The sequence below is a fragment of the Convolutriloba macropyga genome, chromosome 14, assembly GCF_964194025.1.
Source record: "Convolutriloba macropyga chromosome 14, txConMacr16.3, whole genome shotgun sequence".
In the NCBI taxonomy this organism is placed as follows: Eukaryota; Metazoa; Xenacoelomorpha; order Acoela; family Convolutidae; genus Convolutriloba; species Convolutriloba macropyga.
Genome location: NC_134481.1, coordinates 44,986,032 through 45,008,455, shown reverse-complemented (window position 1 = coordinate 45,008,455; position 22,424 = coordinate 44,986,032). Strand labels below are relative to the sequence as shown.

Sequence of the window (22,424 nt, the reverse complement as noted above, 5' to 3'; positions counted from 1 at the left end):
TCTAGTTCTCTTTAAATACTCTATATAGTATACAATTCGAATACTAATTTATATAAAATTTGAATAAGAAAAATCAAGATGCAAATATAAATTAACGACTCCATTTTTAGTGAAAATTGCAACAAATTAATTAAGCAAAAATTTTATTATTAACCTAATCACCCATGATTTTCTACCTGCGAAATGTTTACGCGCGCTCCTGGTAATAAATTTTGCGCGTGCTCTTGGTGAAAGAAAAATTTCTCATAAAAATTATCACAACGAAAAAATAGTAGTTTAACAACATCCCCTGAAGAACTGAAAAATAGTAACAATATTCAATTCTGAAAATTTAACTGTCTACTTACTATTTGGAGAGCTTCAAAACGCAGGCTTTATAAAACGAGCTTTCAACGGCACGGAATTAAAGACTTCTTTGTTTAGTAATTGGTTCAGCTTTTTTTAAGGAAGCACTGAACAGAAACACGTACATACCTGATTTTGAAGCTGAAACCAGGAGCTAAGAGAGATAATATTGTAGATTAAAGGGCGCAATTATAATACCCATAAATACGTAGTACATACTAACCAACTAAAAAACGAGAATAAAACAAAGAACCAAAATTGAGAAACCTCAGCACATTAAAGTATGCAGCAAGAGCGGCTTTATTGGTTGTAGCGGCAGTAGTCGTAGTCGTTTCATTTCTGAGATTAAAAAAGGACAAAGAAAGCTTTTAATGAAAGAGCAATAAGCTGAAAATCAAGAGAAATGGAAAAGTGAAGCAGCCTACTTAAGCATGATTTTGTTTCATTTTCAAATGCAACTTGTGCTTAAGATAGCAAGAATTGTGACGCGAGAAAAGGTGACTATTTCTACGTATATATATTTTAAAATCAAGGTACATTTCATCCTGAAACGAGTTGCGATTTTGCTTTGCTGTGTAATGATAATTCGCATAAGCAAGAAATTTATTGGAAAACAAACAAAGAAAAACTAAACAAAAACTAGGCAATATTTCACACCCTTTCTGTTCGCTATTGGTTCGATGTTAGTGGCGGTTGAGTTTTGTTTTTTTTTTTTCACTTCAATTCGAAACAGTTAGGAAAAAAAAACGTTTAGGGAAATTATTTATGAAAAACTAGTGCTTTTGCTTACTTGTACTTGCATTATTATGATTGGTTCAACGCTATTGCAGTTACCATAAAATGCCGTCCAATATTTATTCGAGGAGCTATTCAACACCAAATAATTGCTTTTATTTGCTAAAAATCTGCCCGTTATCTTTCTATATACGATAAACAATAAGGAAAAAAATGTTGAAGAAAAATTACATTCCGCGGCAGAAGCGAAATTTGAAAATTTTCAACAAAAGACGATAATTTTTGAAGCCTGATTAAGAAGTTTCAATTGTAATAAAAAGGAAAATGTGAACAGAGATAACTTGTTCACGATAAATCAAAATTTGAATTGGCGTATTTTGAAAAGGGGCACATTATATTTTGGGCACTAGTGAATTCGAGTGAATGAAAATATAGGCAAGCGAGAATAAGCGGATTCACAGTTAAGCGTGCAAATCAAAGAGAATATTTCACGGTTATGAAACTTAGCCGATCTAGCTCGAAAGCAGTTTGTTTTGGCTTATATGTCTATGGCAGCCGTTGTTGCCCAATATTGAGAGAGAGAGAGAGAGTGAATTGGAGATAATATTATTGTTATGGAAATAATTTAGCCAATTGGCGGTAGTTAACACTTTCCACTAGATACAGATCTGTCCCGCGCGGGATTCCGGCTGGTTTGTGCCCTTTAAAAAGTACCCAACCACCCCCCTCTCCCTGGACGTACAGGCTTTATTTGGGCTAAAAATCTGTCCACAATCTACCCACTTCTGTGGGTTAGGGTGAAGGGGTAGCTGAGTAACTGAAAGACTGAAGAATTAGCTGTCTTTTCCATATGTTGGGATCTAGTCTAGTTAAAGGGAGGACTTTTTTCGCTAAGCACGCAGCCCGGGTAAGTGAAAAAGAGAAGGGGCGAGGAAGGGCCGTTGTGAAATTCAATATTCTAACAAGCTATCACTTAGCTCGACTACAGTACTGAAGTTTAAATTATAAAATTGATTTTTGGCTAGAGCTTCCTATAGCGCAACAAGCGAAAGACTATAGGCAGATATATATTATATGTTGATGCCTGAATGTTAAGAGAAGAAAAGAAAAGTGAAAAAAAGACACAAGGACAATACAATACCACCAGCAATATAAAGATAAAGGCTCATAATGGAATTAGGAACTATGCTCAACTAGAAAATGGTGAGAATATGTCACCGAGCAGGAATAAGCGACAACACCCCCAACCCAATCTACCCAAATCTTACCCAACCGGGCACATTCAAAGCAGCCAGTAACTGCTGCTGGCTTCTCCAACTATCAACCCCCCCCCCCCCCCTCTCCATCAGACAACTAGGCCGAAGATGCCTTTGGCCGAAAATACGAACCAATACCACAGTATTCTATTACTAATTTAAAGCTTTAAAATTGTGCCCAACACCCCCCCCCCCCAACCTTATATGGCCGATGATGGTATCAAAATTTGGGACCCCCCCCCCCCCCCCCAGCTAGATAATGCACATTCGTAATTAATTTCAAGGCTCACATCTTATCACACCACTATTACTTCAAAAACACTCCAAAATTTTTTTGCATAGTTTAACAAAAATAAAGAAAAGGGCAGTTCCAATTTCCTTACCGTCCCAAAAAAGTAGGAGGGTAAAAAATTCCCAGAACTCAAGCAGGATCACAAATCGCAACACTTTTAACAGAACAGAACTGTTCAAATAACAATTTATAAGGACAAGGGCTTTTATATGGAGAAAAAAACAAATTACATAACTCAAGAGCTGAAATCAGATTTTCCTAAAAATGAAAACTTGTAAACACAAACTAAATTGCTGAGCCTTTATTCAAAACATCAGATTTTTTCTTTTATTATAAAACAGGTAACTAGTACAGGAAAAATTCCCATGAAGTCAAATAATATTTTTTCAAAACATTAAAAAACACAAATGAGTATAGAAAGTTCTAATATCAATACCACCAACTTAACTTCTGAAAATTTAAACAAAACGATTTATGAAAAATCTTCAATTAATAAAAAAATCAATTTTCAAAAAGTCGACTTTGAACATTTTGGCCAGAAAATTCTTCGATTTAGAAAAGCATGAGTATTACATATGTGCAATGCTATTCCAATGGGGGGGGGGGGGGGGGGGTAAGAGAAAGGCTAATGGTATATAACTATATAACTGCTGCTTCAGAAGATGTAGTTAAACAGACAAAGCAGCTCTAGGAAAAAAAGTATTTGAACTAATCTCACTACAACGGACAAAGACCAGGGCCTGGGGAGGCGGAGGGCGGGCGGGCACGGGTTAATTTTTTCAAAGCCAAAAGCACATTTCTTCCGCCTATTTTATCTTTATCTATAACCTATTCAAGCGAAGTGCAACATTTGTCGCTAGGCCACGTCAACGTCGGCAAGATATTCTATTGTTCTGCAGACCACAATTTATCAACTAACACTTTTTCTAGAGCAATTATTCATTTTGGCAGATAGAAAAAAAGTTAAAACAATTAAAATTCTTGCTCAACTAGGCCGACGACCCCAACCAGTTTTTTTGGAGGGTGTGGGGGGTCTCATAGAGTGTATAGGGACGGGAGGGGGGGGGGGGGTTGGGCTTGTCAAGATACGAAATGTCTACTATTCAATTAAATATTAAGCATTCAAATTACCAAATTACCGCCACCTCCGTTTTTCAAATCATGCACTCAATTTAATGTTGTGCATTCATCACTGTAATATAAATCGTCACTCTATTGGAACTATTGTGAATGATTAGAGCAAATTGCATTTTTCTCGTGAGATGTCAACTAGCTCAGTAATGATAAATTGATCAAATCTAGATAACACTTTTTTCTATAATAAGACATCGTCAGATTAAAAAATGTTACGCAAACCAGAATAGCACACACTAATTGAACGTGCCAATTATCACTATCTAAATCTGATAATACGTTACTGCACTGCATTATCGCTCGACAATAATTTAAATGGCGACGTGAAGAATAAATAACGTCGCTATGAACTAAAATACAAGAAAAATCGCCAGATTTTGTAGGCGGAGAAAATATAATTTGCTTGAAACTCGTGTGAACCATATACACAGGGCACTCAAAAGGCTCTAATTACTAATTAGACAAATAAATTTCAAAACTTCGAAAAAATAACAAAACAAAAGCATAGCTAAAACGATGTACCAGTGGCCGCAGAAATGCTCTGCACTCGATTGAAAAATTTTGCTCAAAAACGCTATTTCGATTTCAAGTTAACAAACTTGTTATACAACAATCGATCATACAAAATTTGATATTTAACTAGCGCAGAGCTTTTTTCAGGAAATATAAATCTGTCATTCAAGCAAATGAAAGCCAATATAACCGACTAACATTGGGCCAATTGTTCTCAAACAACTTGCGAGCAGTTAGCTCAATCAGTACCTAGCTGCGCAGCTTAGGAGGCTAGCTTTAGCTTAAGGTGCTGGGTAGGCTGAGCATCAAGGGGGCCGGTAGAGGGGGCGTGCTCGGGTTACAGGCGGAATGAGGCGGAGTGGGAGGAGGAAGCTGCTAAATGGCGAGGCACGAAACTCTAGGAACCACACTTGACATCATGAAATTGAACTCTCTTAAACTGCTTCGGTGAATCGCATATTTAGAGACTAGTGAGCCCTAAGGCTCTAGAACTTAATTCCCTCCAGTCTTTACCTGTTTATCTCGTTTTTGAGGACAAAAAGTATAAAGCTTCTGACGAAAAATCGTGCAAGCCCAAAGTTGCAAAAAAGACCACAGCACTGTTATAATTGCAACCAATTCGTTTGAGAGCAATTAGTAAAGTAAACTTTAGCATTCAAACTTAAATGTCAGCAAACATAAAAAACTAAAAAATAAAACATTTTTGAAGACAAGTTCTCAGTAAAAAAATCTGAACTACACCAAATATTCAATTGTTGTCAGCAAAAACACTCGGAGAACAGAAGACTTTCAGATTAACCTATTTACATTCTCTGCGTTCCAAACTAATGTCAATAAATTCCCATCAATTAAAGAGTGAAAGTTCCTAGATTCCCAAAAGAATTAGAATTACATGCGGAAAAATTGTTATTTTGCGTCAGTCTTGCTTCAGAAACAAAATTGACGTAAAGTTTTCTCAATTGGCCTAAAAACTTCACGTTCAGAAATCAAATTTTCCGTTTTGAGTACTAGTTATCAATGAATCTGAATCTAGTGAGAGCTCCAATCAATTGCAGCCTGGTTCAATGGGGGGGGGCTGAATGCGACTAAGACAATCACTAGGGGGCTTCAAATAACCTCAATAACCTCATTAGAGGTTAATATATACCACTATTAAGATTTAAAGTGAAAAAATGGCACCAGTTGTGGCGCATTTATCAGGTTTGACTTTTAGTATTAAATTCCCGCCAATTGAGTTCAGCTGCATCGAATTGTTTATGAGAGAGAACTTTAGATCAAGCAAACCGTATAAAGTCAAGGGCGTAAACGTCACTCGAAAAGTCAAAAAACGGTCATGCAAAAATTTAAAAAAAATTAAGCTCTAATCAATTGCAGCCTGATTCAATGGGGGTGACTGAATTCAACTAAGAAATTCACTATGGGGCTTCAATTAACGTCCTTAGAGGTTGATATATAACACTATTAAGATTTAAAATGAAAAAATGGAACCATTTTCGGCGCACTTATCAAGTTGAGAGAGAACTTTAGATCACGCAAAACGCATTAAGTCAATGGCGTAAAAGTCAATTGAAAAGTCAAAAAACGGTCAAGCAAAAATTTTGCGCAAAAAACATAGCCAGTAGAATACCGGAAAGGACTCGAGAGTCGTGCAATAAAAAATCTTATCTAACCCTACCTATTTTAGAAATATAAGAAAAAAAAGCAATAGACAAGGTGAAAACAATTTATAGTGAGAAATGTGGGTAGGCAGGCGGTGAGGGGGATAGTTGGGGGTGTACGTGTGTGTGTGTGTGGGGGGGGGGGGTGGCGGTAGTGTATGTAAGGGGGCGGGGTAGGTGGTGTGTGTGTGTGTGCGTGTGTGTGGGGGGGGGGGCTAGTTGCGGGAGGGATCAAAAATATATGGGATCAAAAATTATCGAAATGACCTTTCAACCTTGAATAGTACCACCAATTCATAACTAGTATGCAATACAAACTAAGCTACTTTTTTAAGTCCATTGCTCGGAAACATAAGTCAACGTTCTAAAACAGAAATCAATGTCCGGAAACAAAAGTAAAATTTCATGTCATGACTTTAGCTAAAAAACAGCGGGTAGAACACCGGAAGGGACTCGAAGCGTCGCGAATTAAAATCTCTAACCTAAACTTACCAAAATCAAAACATTAAAACAAAAACATCTGAACCATCAGAATGGTAGAAACATCAGAAACAAGAAGAATCAGTACGAAACAATATAACGAGAAAAAAACATAAAAATAGCCCAACAAAACACGATAAAGTATCTTAGAAAAAGCAGACACAATTTTGTCAGTTCAGGGGGTGTGAGTAGGTGCTTGGTAAGTTCAGGTAGGTGGTGGGGAGGTAGGTGGGGGTCTGTAGTTTAGATAAGTAGGGTAAGCGACTGTTAAAGTCCAATGTTGGAAAACAGAAGTCAATTATCAAAAACAGAAGTAAATGATCGAAATGAAAGAATTCAAAATTCAAGTCATGAACAAACTTGCGCTAGCTAAAAACAAAACCTGTAGAATACCAATACTCCTCTTCGAGTCGTAAAGAATGAACACGTTTACAATAATTGCTTCTATTCGAGAGCAAGTAAAAACTGTAGTCAACATCCCAACCATCAATTTTTAAGATGAAATTGAATTTCCATGAATTATCAGCACTTTCTCTGTATTTCCCAAGTTTGTGTCCAGAAGTGACTAACTTTAAAGCAAAAACCAGCGTTTAATTTTTCTGAAGAAAGTCAAACGAAAAACTGCAATCAGCTTGCTTTAAGGTCTCTTTTAACTTTATTAAAAAATTTAAGAACAGGATTCTGAAAGAGTAGGCGAAATATACAACACACAATAACTTCCCTGTGCATTACTCCAAACAAAACAATTCAACAAAAACTCAGGCTGGTATGAGCTGTCTAACATATATAACATTTAAAAATAATCTTTATATTATTTACGGATACATTCAATTTTTAAAACTATAAAACTCGGGGACAAATTCGCACTACTTTCAGATTAAAACACGAGAGAATTGAACTACTGCCAAAGAACCAACAATGGAGAACCAACAACAAAAGCACCAACAATTAGAATGGCAAAAAACAGCAATAGTTAGGGCAATCAAGAAAAACTTTGTCGCCTCTTTTCCATTTTCAAACAATTTAACCTGAAGCATACTAAGATTTAATTATTTATTGAAAATCTGAGTTTCAATGCATTTCAATAGTGAAACATTAGAAAAAATTGAGCGGAAACACTAAACGTTTTAACATTGTCCCATAGCAAGCATTATATCAATTTCCCAGTTTTTCATACTACTTCAAAATCCATTCAAGAGTTGAATAATGTCTGGAATACTATGATGATGAATTTTAATTCATTCTAAGAATGGGACAAAATGTTCCCTGGAAAACCAATTGGTTAAAACAGGATTGGAAAAATCTTGAAATTGGTTTTAAATTCATTGTTTTGCATATGCTTTCCCGTCTCTTGTTCGGTTTGTTGACATATTAAGAAGAAATGAACTATCACCGTATCTCTAACATCGAAAAAAAGGAAAAGATTTTTCTGAAATTTCGGCAATGGGTGGTCCCCGTTAAGTGAGTATGCTGTTGCCTTTTCGAGAATTTTTCATTTATAAAAAGTCTCATTCAAATATAACCCACATTAGTTTTTTTAAATCCCACTCCCCGATTCAATTGTCCAGAAAAAAAACGCTTCGCCGAAATGGAACAGGGATGTTGAAAAATTAATGACAATTAGTTGGAAGGAAACAATTTGTTTAAGTTAATTTACAGATCTGCATGATCGTGGAGTCCGTCAATGCAGCCGTACTACGAGCAGAACTGGGCAACTATACTTAAAACTACGTGAACAATCAAATAAAACAGTTATATGTAGCATAATGGTTGATATTAGTTATAAACCAGGATTTGAAGATTGCTTCCCGTGCACAAGTACCCAAAAATAATTGAGTTAAACTTCAATTTTTCAGAATTTTCCCAGAAAGGGTTTATCCTCTAGTAAAGCAAAGCCTGGTCTTTTAGTCGCAATAAGATAACGTTTTGTAAACCTCGACTGATGTTGCATATGAACGAGCTTTTGGTGATATTTATCGGTCACCTTTTTCCCGTTGTCATCTTCCCAATTTGGCTTGAGTCTTAAATTTGCTAAACGATAATCTTGTAATCTTAGGAGCCCCCATTGAGGCGTTCAGTGCTTAGAGAAAAATTACAGACCCGGAAATCAGAAATCTTGCTAAAATAGATGCGCATTAGGGCTTTTGTCTCCTCCGAAATATTTTTAGTGTATCGAAACTGCTCTACTTTCTTAGAACCAGCCCTTTTTTTCTTGAAACAAGATGTGTTGGAGAAATACAATGCCATTTTGAAGTCAGTATTGAGCAGGGTAACAAACGCAAATATGGATGAAACCGCATTTCTCCAAGCGGTCTTACCCTCCTCAAGGGGTAGACTTGTTGTCTCATCTGTGCAGATACTTATTCTTCCGCTTTTTAAGCAAAAGGGTGACTTCATTTTCAAACTATGTCCTCTTGGAATCAAACGTTTTAGCAGCTACCAGGATAGATTTGTTTCTTGATGGTTAAATATAAGACGCAACAAAAATCTAAATTCGAAATTGCGAACCAACAGCTAAGCATTCTAATAGGATTGCAATTGGAAGCCATGTAAAATATTAGCGTCAGTCGAGGCGTAAATGGCAAGAGTTAGACGGGTTGCCCAGTCTTTCGTGCCCTAGGAGCGCAGAGAGATTCTCTCACCACGCTAACCTCGACCATTTGGCAAAACAGACATGGACTTCAGTTAGTAACACTCAAGGCTAGGACCGAGTCATCTCTATAGATCAGACGAGAAGACACGATGGGCTTACACTAGTACCATGAAACACGGGTAAGCAGATTATGTGGAATGTTACAGTAGTGGATTCACTTGCCCCTGCTTGCCTTGGGAGTGGATCGGTCGCAAACCCAGGCATAGCAGATGCAGAAGCCGGAGAACTAAAAGAGCTGAAATAGAGATAATTTACCGAGGAAGGCTATTTGTTCCAGCCTATAGCTTTTGGGGTGCAACGAGCTTGAGGACCCTCCACCAACCTTTTCCTAAAGATCTTTATAAACTGCTCTGCGATGTAAACAACGAACGCAGAGCAGGCACTTTCCTGAAACAGAAAATCTTGTTGGCGGTCGAGATTTCAAACACGGTGTGTATGTTGCGAATCGTAATTGACAAAAACAACTTATGACGAGCTTTTCGATTTGTAACTTTTCAATTCGCTGTAGCAAGTTGACAGTTGAAGTGGCACGGTTAGCTGCCAGTCTTTATTTTTAGGTTCGTTACATTTTAACTTTCTTTCTACAATTACAGTCCCGGAAATGCATTTTAAAATCGTTACTGAGCAGATTATCACCCCCTATCTTATTCCTTGAATTTTTATCAAATAAATTGTTTCTTAAGTAGCTGTCTTACTCTTCCATTTCGTCACTGGTGTGCCCGCGCTATCTGATGACTGGCCTCACTTCCTAAATGGAATCTAAAACCTATTGAGAACCTATCTTCAATGTCAGAATTTTTAAAATAAAAGAAAAATAAAAGAATTCTCATTGTCTCGTATTTGTTTCAGATTGATTGATTTATATATCGCTTCCAGGTTTGTCATTTTGCACTTGAGATTGACAGTAAGGACAATAGATAAAGTAATTCGATATAGAGTGACAATGGTAACAATTATCTTTATCATGAGTTCTTTGTAGGATAATATGCGACAAAATATTACTTCAACTGAACAAAAGTAACATTGACATTTTACCAAACCTTTGGTATCAATAAACAGTTTTGTTGAAAGAGCAGCGATATCAAAATGCACAGAAAAACACGAAGACTTGTAAATTATTAGACTCCTGCTTTTGATATTGACTACAGCCACTTTCAATCCATTAATATCTCGAAGCATCAAAAATCTAATATACATTTAACTGTTTTAACGTTGTAGTAGATTAGGCTTCTGTGAACTCCCAGAATTGCTTCCGCACCCATGTTTTCAGAACTTTATTTCTTTATCAGTGGTGTAGTTACATTTCAATGATATCCTCGACATAAAACAATAAAGACAACTGCTGGTCAATTAAAACACTCATTTCACCAATAATTTAAATCACTTTTTCTTAATCTTCCCAAATTTTTCTGTGGCATTGCAGAAAATGATTAATACTGATTATATTAGTAGTAGTAGTTGAGACTTCTGCATTATGCCCAAGTAGTGTAGTCGAGACTTTAGGGCACAGCCAAGGGTTTTCACCCTTCAGTTCATCAGTTCGTTGGCTTGAAATAAAAATATAACAGTTTCAGAGTTTTGAATGAGGGTTGCAGCTACCACAGCTACACAGAATCCTCCAGCTGCATGTACTCAACTCGTTGTACTGTTCCAGGAAGAAGTTTCGGTACAAATAACTCAATTTTGGCTTGTTTAGATCTTCCAAAGATCCCATTTTTCTCGAGATGTTGACTAACTTGGCAGTTCGATGGAAGAAATTTTCACTACACTTGTTTCTGTTCACTCTAGGGGTTATCTCCAGTATTCGATTTATCGGCAATTAGCGTAAGAAACGTGACTCAGTAGATTAATGAAATTAATTTATTGCGAATTATTTGCAAGGTCAATTAATTTAACGCTTTCTTGTCCGAATTGGAGATCTAATTGATTTTAAAAACTCGGCTGCTGAAAAACACTCAAGGACCTAAGTCAAAGAACCTTGGAGTCAACGTTTGAATTATGAAATTCAGAGTCAATTTAGTACGATTTTTCAGCCAATTACCAATAAGAGAGTAAAAAGTAATTGCAACTCAATCAATGAAAGGCATCCATGTAAATTCCTGTAACTAATTTCGTGCCCTTTTCATTTTCGAACAAGATGCCTTTTGTAACACTATTCGCTGTGCACAAAAAAGCGTCCTGTCCTGGCAAAAAGAAGGGCGGTCATAGAGTTCCCACAACCCCCAAACCGTCTCAAAACACTGACCATCACTGGTATGGTTTGAATAAGGTCGCAGCAGCAGGGGTGTTGTCACAACTTATGATCATAGCTTTGTGCGAGCTTTCTAATTGAAATTTTGAATTTCATAGCCCTCATCACCGCCTGTTAAGGCTGATCTTCTTAACTAAATAAAACTCAAGGCCAAATCTGGCAGTGAATTTAGAATGTCATGACATGCAAATTTGGATCTCTTCCATTTGTGCCCCCCCAGCTTATTGGGCGCACAAACTGAAAAGATCCCAAAATTTGAACATTTCCGCTTGTGCCCCTCCTCTCCCAGTACTTTATGCCCCCCCCCCCCCGCAGCCGTTACAGAGCACGTGCCATTACATAGAAAATCAATAGGTAAAAATATGGCAAGTGGGCACGTGCGTCTGGAGGAAGCAAATATTATTTGCCCACTAAGCTTGGGGGGGGGGGGACACAAACGGAAAATATCTCAAAATTTAATGCTACATCCAATCGAAGCCAGATTGGTACGCGATCCCTAAAGAAGGGATCGCAGAACATCTAATTCATTGAGAGAAACACGAATTCAATTTGAAGTATAAAAAACAATGCGTTATTCAAATTGAAGGTGTAATAAAATTTAGGAAAAATATATTTGAACTTATAATAATGAAAAAACACAGTGGCTGAAGTTAGTTCTGATACATTATATAAAGCAAAAATCCTTCCAAAGCCATAAAAAGTTGGAGGACAACCTCTCGACTCTGTTACAAAAAAATCTGTAAAATATATTTCAATGAAATTTTTGTTTTGTGCCCCCCCGCCCCGTTAGTTGGTGCATATTATTTGTTGTTGTTGGGGATTTACAGTTTTCACTGAGGGGATTTTCGTCCCAGTCGTCGTCTTAGAAAATTGTCCTATTATTTCTGCAGATCTGACAGTCACAACTCCATAGACGCACATGCCATATTTTAACAGTGATTTACTGTGTAATGACAAGTGTTCTGTAACTCCTATGAGAACGAACGATTGGTAAGAATAAGAACGATTGTTTAGAAGTTGCAGTAAAAGGACGTATGCAGTGACGCAGTCATCGAGGACGTTCTTTCAATTACGATGTCTTGTTGAGCAGATATTGATCGCAAAACTGTTAATTCCAGTTAGTTCAGATACTAATGACTTAGAAGCATGGACTCCCAATCACTTCCTTCTGGGCAACAAGTATATGTTTGAGTAAAGTTCTGGAAAGCCTTAGGCAAATAGAGCTCAAAGCTGAAGGCGCTGAGAATTCAATTAAAATAAATAGCAACTTCAAAAAAAATAAATAGTAAAATAAATAGATCAACTTTCAAAATTAGTGATCGAGCCTAACTTTATTGTCGATTTTGTTTAATAGCAAAATTGAGGTATAGGTATGTTTGGTTACACTATCTGCCATGCCCAGATAAATATGTCGATCATCAAAAGCTCACTCGACGAACTCAAATTTAAACAAATCATTCGGGACAGATGTCGTAAAAAAGTATTAGATAACTTTGAGCAATTGCCAAATATGGCGATCTACGGCAAACGAAATCTTCAAGACAATTTCGTTGGTTTGATAGAAAACAGACCAGTATTGGAGCTCGCTTCTAAAATGCTAAACTGAAATAGTGCTTTCGCCATAGTAAACAGGACCTAGGATGATAAGATCGAGCTTCTTGATTGAACGGAACTAAAGGCCAAAATATGATTTAGAATAGCATGACATGCAAAATCGGAGTCCACATTCTACCAACTCGAACTGTCATCATTATAAGCAAGAAAGTGCTGTGTCGCAAAAACAACCTACAAAACCCGCAGCAAAATTAAAATTCTTTACGATTGGTTTGCAATTTTACACTGATAAAGACTATACAAAAATCTCTTCGCATTCTTCCGACACCGCAATCCGCTGCAAATCAAATATACCATAAAATTATAAACCAAGGGTCCAGAAGAACTCAGCTGGATAAATTAAGAAAACTCCGATGAACCTAGTTGGGTTTATCCTATTCATCTCACATTCACTGATTAGATTGTAATGAGGAGTAATTGTGATTTGTACAGCTGATGAAACACTTCAAAATATATATATATACACCATAAATATGCAGCATCACTGAAATAACTGGGCAGTGTTAATATTTCGATATGAGGTCAGCCGTTACATGGATATAATTTTACGGTACTCGGGTGACAATTAATTTAGTAATTGCCATTAGTTAGAGTTAGCAATAGAACGACCTCCCAGTTTATAACAACTGCTCTCACACGAATCCCCAGACCTAGTTTGCCTCCTTGAAAAGTGGATAGATGATTCAATACCAGATTCAGTCGTATTCTGTGGTATGCCGTGTACTGTTGTTGCTAGATGTAAGCGAAACCATGGAAAACAAGGTATTTTGCTCGCAGCATATGATTCTTTTTCGCAATTCTTCAGAAATTCGAGTTTGAAAATTGGTTGTTTTTTCGTTAGTGGCGTGTTTAGTAACTGTTTTCTCAAACTTGCCCTTGTCCTCGTGTACCTACCCCCTAGGGGGTTGAAGTATTTTACAACGGCTTCAACCACAGAAAATTTAATTTTCGATCTGTACAAAAAATAAATGCAGCGTCTCAAGAGTCGAAATTTGTGGTTATGCGTGGTTTTAATCCGCCTAAAGTAAATTGGGAAAGCAACACCACCGCAATCTCTTGATCAATCTTTAAATGACTCGATGACACAGGATTTGCTTTTAGAGCAGATTAGTAAATCTCCTACACAAAATAGAGGAAATATACAAGATCTGGTTTACGTATCTCAACCTGATGCCTTTGACTATGAAGTGCTGCCTGCAACTTTTTCAGAAAACTATCCTCTCATTTTTAGTTACGATTGTTTACCATGCAACGTGGCTCCGTTCTCCTCCAAGTTCTCAGCGAGTGGCTTCAACCAAAACTTTTCGGAAAGCAAGATCAATTTGATTGACTTTGAAGCAGCATCTAGTCTGCAAAGTACTAGTGAGTTCTTGTTGAAGACAATAGTAGATGTAACCCCTTCATGTCTTGTTCGAAAACGCAGAAAGCGCAAAATGTTTCCTTTTATTACAGTTCACTGACGATTCACTCTTTTAATAATCTAGAGACTGCTAAACGACAAATGAGGTCGGAGCACAAATTGGATAAGCTTAAAAAAGAGGTAATGGATTTTGTTGAGCTGGAAAAATTGTCTTTTCTTCAGTCAACGAAAGCCTTCAGCACGAACGATGCTTTTAAAATGTTGAAAAATCTGAGTGGACGCAGCATTTTTCCTAACGAAAAGATATACCAGGATCTGCTCGCTGGATCTGATATGGAAAAAGCCAATCTATTCAATCTTTTCTTCCATTCGGTGTACAAACAATCCTCTTTTTCTGTAGCCGCCGTCTATAACCAAAATTGCAATATTCACCTCGGTTATATAATTTTTACCGTGTCGCAGGCAGTCAAACTACTTGAAACATTGCCTATGAGCTCAAATGCCGTGGCTGATGGAATTCCACCCTTATAGAAGTACTGCTCTGCTTCTTTTGGGCCCTTACTTCTTTCTTTTTTCCCGTAAAATTCTTACCTGCAAATGGCTTCGGCTCTGGAGATGTGCATTTGTGACGCCGATTCGTAAAAAAGAGTCCCAAACCAATATCAAAAACTATAGACCAATACCGTTGTTACCTCGCTTATCCCTGGTGTTGGAAAAGCTCATTCCTGATTTTCTTTATTTACAACTACGATACAAATTCAACAGTCGTCAACATGGATTCTGAAGAAAACATTCAACAATTAATCAATTGATTATTTATTTGGACGAGCTGTATTCCAATTTTGACGAGAACGATGAGCAAGTCCTAATCTACCTGGAATTTGCTAAGGCCTTTGATACCGTTAAGCATGCTATTTTGCTTGACAAGCTGGCTTTTTATGGCCTTGATAACAATTTTTTAAAACTTTTTTTTCCTACTTATGTGATAGATTGCAACGAGTAAGTGTCAATGGGACTTTGAATTAGATGAAATCATGGCTACTAGTGGAGATTCTCAAGGCAGTGTGTTAGGACCGCTACTGTTTCTCGTGTATATTGACAACATGCTGTCTTTACCGGAATGCACAAAATGTTTCTGCTTTGAGGACGACACAAATTGGCATGTGCGGGAGAAATTATGGTTAGCAAATGACAAGAAGACCTTGATAAGCTACTGGGGCTGCCTACAATGATCTTACCTTCAACGTTGACAAATGTGTGTATCTTCAAGTATCTGAAAAGTAGGCTAGTGGTTTCAGTATTGGGCCCAGTTTTATACGAAAAATTGATAAAACAATTGACACAGGCAAAGAAATCTCAAGTCACTTGAAGCGGAGTATTTATTTGTCAACCAAGCTAGCTAAAACTCACAGAAATTTAAATTATCTTCCACACAATGTGCCTTACAGCTCACCGAACTGCATCAAGTATAATTTATGTTCTGCCTGTGTTTTGTCAATTGTGCTTTATGGTTCTCAAGCGTGTTTTGCTGATATTAGCTAACTTAGATTATTAGAAAATTTTTATTGGAAGGATTCACGCTGGTGCGATGGAAGGAAAGACTACAACACACTTCTTCGTGCGTCAAATAATACTCCGATATGCTATTAACTGATTAAACATGATCTCCGCTTCTTTATTACCATTGTTTTGGGCAAAACGTGCATAAAATTCGAGGACTTTTTCTCCATCAAGACATATTCTAAAATGCTTCGAACTAACTCTCACGATAATATTTTAGTGAGCCCACGAAGAAGCAGCTGACAGCTAAATCATTTTATAAGCGGATACAAATCTATGTGAATGATTTCAGCGACAGTGACAACTTTAACACACTGAGGCCACCAGCCAACTACAAAGTTTTACTTAAAAACTTTTTTCTCTACACCACGTTACTCAAAGATTAATGCGGACGTGACCAGTAGTTGGCACATTAAATGTCGTTGTGCGTATTGCCGTTCTTATTTTTTTATTAATTTTTCCCTAGTTATAACAGCTCTAGATTAATTTTCTTTGTTTGCACCATATGATAGATCTTTCTGAAAAGTTGTTTTAAAATGCATAAATTGGTCAATTGAAGTATTTTACTACTACTACTACTACTACTACTACTACTACTACTACTACTACTACTACTACTACTACTACTACTACTACTACTACTACTACTACTACTACTACTACTACTACTACTACTACTACTACTACTACTACTACTACTACTACTACTACTACTACTACTACTACTACTACTACTACTACTACTACTACTACTACTACTACTACTACTGTTTCAACACTTTAATTCCAAATATGAAATAAAGGCACGGTTGGCAACAAATACAAATACAAATACAAATACAAACAAAACAAGAAGAGTTATTTGTTTGTTTATTCTGTGAAGTGCTGTACGACGAAATTGTTGAAGGCATTCTTTGACCCTGTTGCTGCTTTCTCCTGCAATCTGGTGAACGATACTTTGTTTCGTACACAGTCTCCTTCGATTTGACTCATCCACGTTTTCCGTTGCCCCCCAGGAGCGCGTCTGGCATGGGCGTATTGATCGGGCGGGTCCCAATCGAAGGCACTGCGAGCTAATCTTCCTGGTTCCATTCTCTGGATGTGACCGTACCATTTTATCCGTTTGAGCATGATCATCGTGGATAGTTGGGGCATTGACTACTACTACTACTACTACTACTACTACTACTACTACTACTACTACTACTACTACTACTACTACTACTACTACTACTACTACTACTACTACTACTACTACTACTACTACTACTACTACTACTACTACTACTACTACTACTACTACTACTACTACTACTACTACTACTACTACTACTACTACTACTACTACTACTACTACTACTACTACTACTACTACTACTACTACTACTACTACTACTACTACTACTACTACTACTACTACTACTACTACTACTACTACTACTACTACTACTACTACTACTACTACTACTACTACTACTACTACTACTACTACTACTACTACTACTACTACTACTACTACTACTACTACTACTACTACTACTACTACTACTACTACTACTACTACTACTACTACTACTACTACTACTACTACTACTACTACTACTACTACTACTACTACTACTACTACTACTACTACTACTACTACTACTACTACTACTACTACTACTACTACTACTACTACTACTACTACTACTACTACTACTACTACTACTACTACTACTACTGTTTCAACACTTTAATTCCAAATATGAAATAAAGGCACGGTTGGCAACAAATACAAACAAAACAAGAAGAGTTATTTGTTTGGTTATTCTGTGAAGTGCTGTACGACGAAATTGTTGAAGGCATTCTTTGACCCGGTTGCTGCTTTCTACTGCAATCTGGTGAACGATACTCTGTTTCGTACACAGTCTCCTTCGATTTGACTCATCCACGTTTTCCGTTGCCCCCCAGGAGCGCGTCTAGCATGGACGTATTGATCGGGCGGGTCCCAATCGAAGGTACTGCGGGCTAATCTTCCTGGTTCCATTCTCTGGATGTGTCCGTACCATTTTATCCGTTTGAGCATGATCATCGTGGATAGTTGGGGCATTCGTGATCTTGACATAATTTCTTCGTTCGTTGCTTTCTCCAGATATTGCACACGTAGAATTCTCCGAAGACAACCACAGTGGAAACTCTCAAGTTTTCTCTCCATTAATTTCGAAAGAGTCCAAGTCTCTGAGCTGTACAGCACGGCTGATAAAACGAGTGCTTTGTACAAATTGCACTTGAGGTGCACGCTGAGCTGCATGCTCTTCCAGAGATTTTGGAAGTTAGCAAACCGTTGCCTACCTTCTGCAAGTTTGCAATTGACTTCCTGCAGGTCTCCATGCTTGAGGCTCACATATGATCCGAGATACTTGAACGCTTCTATGTTTTCAAACTCGTTTCCGAGAACATCTTGTACTTTGCAGGAAAACACGCGTGTGGCAACTGCTTTAGATTTGCCACAGTATCTCGATTGGTGAACTTTTCGGCCATTGACTGTTTTGAACTTTCTTTCACACTTGTCACAGGTAAGGCTCGCCTCTAGTTGCTCGAACTTTGACTTGTCGACGACATTCTTTGACAAACCGGCTTTGCAGAATCTTGTTTGGTGCACTTTGCGTCCGGTAACTGTACTGAATTGCCGCTGACAATTCTGACATCTTAAAGACTCTTGGTCAGCCACCACTGACCGACTCTCATTTTCTAGCGACTCTGAATCTGCTACCGCAGATTGTTGTTGTGAAGCTACCAACGCTGGCTTAGCCACCGCTAAGATTTTCAATCTTAGCTTCCGGCCATCTTGTGTTTCGAACCAGACCGCTTTCTTTTTCGTTCCCAGCAGCACCTCCGTGCTGATGGTTAGTCGTGACTGGCTAGATGTCTCTGCCAGGAGTCCTAGTTTGCCTTTATGTGTTCCAGTGAGTATCTCCACGTTCTGTTGGATACTAGGCACTGCAACAACATTTGGGCTGTCGCATTTTACGCCCATATTCTTTGTTTTGGCCACATTAATCATCAGACCAGCGGCTTCCGCAAGGGCCTCGATTCGATGTAGGTTTTCTTGCACCTCACTGTCTGAGACCCCCACGAGAGCAACATCATCAGCAAAATCTAAGTCAGCCACCAATCTCCCAATGTCTAATCCTCCATGATCCATCATAGCTGTTTCTTATGATGTTTATCACTTTTTGCGGAAGACCATAGTGTTTAATTATCTGGTACATCTGCTCACGATCGACAGAATCGAATGCCGCTCGAAAGTCTATGAAACAAAAGCTAATATCCAATTGAAACGCCATTGATTTCTCTATTATTTGACGCATGGCAAAGAGTTGATCGGCGCATCCTCTGCTTTTTCTGAAGCCGCACTGCTCTTCCCTTAAGACGCGATCCACTGAATCTTTGCATCGATTGAGAATAACGGAAGCGAACACTTTGCCTGGTACTGACAATAGAGAGATCCCTCGGTGGTTCGAACACTCTGACCTCTTTCCTTTACTCTTGTATAATGGGACAATTTCTGCTACCTTCCAGTCATCGGGCAGAACTTCCGTCGACCAACACTTATCTATGATGTCCCAGAGCCACTCGACAATTCCCTTGTGTGCTTTCAACATCTCACAGGAAATGTTATCGGGTCCACTCGCCTTGCCATTCTTCAACCTGCGGACAACTTCAAGCACTTCTTCAAATCGAATTGGGCTCAAGTCAATCGACAAGCTTTCAGCTGCTTCTTCGGGATCCAATCTCGTACTGCAACTGGATGTTGAGGGATTCAGGAGTTGACTAAAATGTTCCGTCCAGCGTTCAAGTCGTTCCTCTTTCGTCCGTAAGTTGACGCCAGTGCTTGAAACTAATTTGGTCAACTGGGGACTCCAGTTTCGGCAAATCTGCTGTGATGCCCCAAAAACCTCCTTCAAGTTGCCTCTGTCCACAAAGCTCTGCACTTCTTGGCCTTTGCGTTCAAGCCATGCCCGTTTGTCTGCACGTAGAGCTTTTCTGACTTCCTTACAGCAGTTTGTGAACTCTAACAACGCCACCGCGCTGCTGTGTTTCTTCAACTGTAGGTCAGCTCGTTTCCGGATAAGTTCCAGAGAATCTGGAGAAATCCAAGGTTTGTTCACTCGCTTGTCCGGAAGGAGGCATTTCACTGCTGCTTGGTTCAGGGCTTTTCGAAAATTGTCCCAAGACTGCTCTGTATTCTCGAAATCGCCGCTCTTATCAAGATGTAACTTGACCTCCTGCGTGAATAAGTCACGCGTTGTTTCATCTTGCAGCTTTGCAGAACTGATTCTGGGCGTGAAACATGGCTTTTTAGACAAAAGTTTCATAGATACTTCCGCAATGACCAGTTCATGATCGGTAATTGTGGTTTTCCCTCTTCTGGTCCTCACATTCGTCAGACATCCTCTGTATCTCTCTGCAAACAGAATGTGATCCAGCATCTTTTTTCGACAACTCGGATCGGGAGGGTTGTAGGTGTACCGATGCACTTGTCGATGCTGGAACCATGTACCACCTACGAGCAATTTGTGTGAAGTGCAAAATGATAACAACTTTTCCGAGTTTTCATTTTCTTCACCCATTCCAAACGGGCCTCTGCAGCTCATGGTGTCATTCAACTGGTGTCCAGGCTCTGCATTGAGGTCACCGATGACACAAATACGCTCCCTATGTTTGAAGCTGGAAACTAGGTCTGAAAGTTGACTCCAAAACAAATCCTTCCCTTGGAGACTAGCTTCATTCGCGTAGCAGACCACAACAGCTAGATTGGCTCTCCTCCGAGCCGCGAACTTGACGTAGCAAATACGTTCACTTAGAGCCACTTGTTCTACGATGCTGTTTATCAATGACTTCTTTACAGCAACGCCCACTCCTCCTTGTCTCGACTTTACACCAGACAACCACGAGTCAGACAGGTAGAGCTTGTGGTCTCCGAGATCAATTTCTTGCTCCTGCAATCTCGTACTACTACTACTACTACTACTACTACTACTACTACTACTACTACTACTACTACTACTACTACTACTACTACTACTACTACTACTACTACTACTACTACTACTATTACTACTACTACTACTACTACTACTACTACTACTACTACTACTACTACTACTACTACTACTACTACTACTCTTACTACTACTACTACTACTACTACTACTACTACTACTACTACTACTACTACTACTACTACTACTACTACTACTACTACTACTACTACTACTACTACTACTACTACTACTACTACTACTACTACTACTACTACTACTACTACTACTACTACTACTACTACTACTACTACTACTACTACTACTACTGTTTCAACACTTTAATTCCAAATATGAAATAAAGGCACGGTTGGCAACAAATACAAACAAAACAAGAAGAGTTATTTGTTTGGTTATTCTGTGAAGTGCTGTACGACGAAATTGTTAAAGGCATTCTTTGACCCGGTTGCTGCTTTCTCCTGCAATCTGGTGAACGATACTTTGTTTCGTACACAGTCTCCTTCGATTTGACTCATCCACGTTTTCCGTTGCCCCCCAGGAGCGCGTCTAGCATGGACGTATTGATCGGGCGGGTCCCAATCGAAGGCACTGCGGGCTAATCTTCCTGGTTCCATTCTCTGGATGTGTCCGTACCATTTTATCCGTTTGAGCATGATCATCGTGGATAGTTGGGGGATCATCGTGGATAGTTGGGGCATTCGTGATCTTGACATAATTTCTTCGTTCGTTGCTTTCTCCAGATATGACACACGTAGAATTCTCCGAAGACAACCACAGTGGAAACTCTCAAGTTTTCTCTCCATTAATTTCGAAAGAGTCCAAGTCTCTGAGCTGTACAGCACGGCTGATAAAACGAGTGCTTTGTACAAATTGCACTTGAGGTGCACGCTGAGCTGCATGCTCTTCCAGAGATTTTGGAAGTTAGCAAACCGTTGCCTACCTTCTGCAAGTTTGCAATTGACTTCCTGCAGGTCTCCATGCCTGAGGCTCACATATGATCCGAGATACTTGAACGCTTCTATGTTTTCAAACTCGTTTCCGAGAACATCTTGTACTTTGCAGGAAAACACGCGTGTGGCAACTGCTTTAGATTTGCCACAGTATCTCGATTGGTGAACTTTTCGGCCATTGACTGTTTTGAACTTTCCACTTGTCACAGGTAAGGCTCGCCTCTAGTTGCTCGAACTTTGACTTGTCGACGACATTCTTTGACAAACCGGCTTTGCAGAATCTTGTTTGGTGCACTTTGCGTCCGGTAACTGTACTGAATTGCCGCTGACAATTCTGACATCTTAAAGACTCTTGGTCAGCCACCACTGACCGACTCTCATTTTCTAGCGACTCTGAATCTGCTACCGCAGATTGTTGTTGTGAAGCTACCAACGCTGGCTTAGCCACCGCTAAGCTTTTCAATCTTAGCTTCCGGCCATCTTGTGTTTCGAACCAGCCCGCTTTCTTTTTCGTTCCCAGCAGCACCTCCGTGCTGATGGTTAGTCGTGACTGGCTAGATGTCTCTGCCAGGAGT

The 22,424-nt window shown here is 38.7% G+C and overlaps 1 protein-coding gene and 1 long non-coding RNA gene across 4 annotated transcripts in view; one reads left to right on the top strand and one right to left on the bottom strand.

The window, feature by feature from the left end:
* LOC142353304 (uncharacterized) overlaps nucleotides 1-22,424 on the top strand; it is a 168,706-nt gene that overhangs the window by 24,198 nt on the left and 122,084 nt on the right. The gene's annotated exons all lie outside the window — the stretch shown is intronic.
* LOC142353301 (gamma-aminobutyric acid receptor subunit rho-2-like) overlaps nucleotides 1-22,424 on the bottom strand; it is a 108,250-nt gene that overhangs the window by 60,407 nt on the left and 25,419 nt on the right. The window contains exon 1 of one of the 3 annotated variants that reach the window (XM_075405532.1): nucleotides 475-1,648. The exons of 1 other annotated variant lie outside the window; for it this stretch is intronic. The gene's annotated coding sequence lies outside the window, so the exon portion shown is untranslated. Of the gene's footprint in view, nucleotides 1-474; nucleotides 1,649-22,424 lie in introns of those variants that run through there. One more of the 3 variants, XM_075405534.1, reaches the window with a different exon arrangement.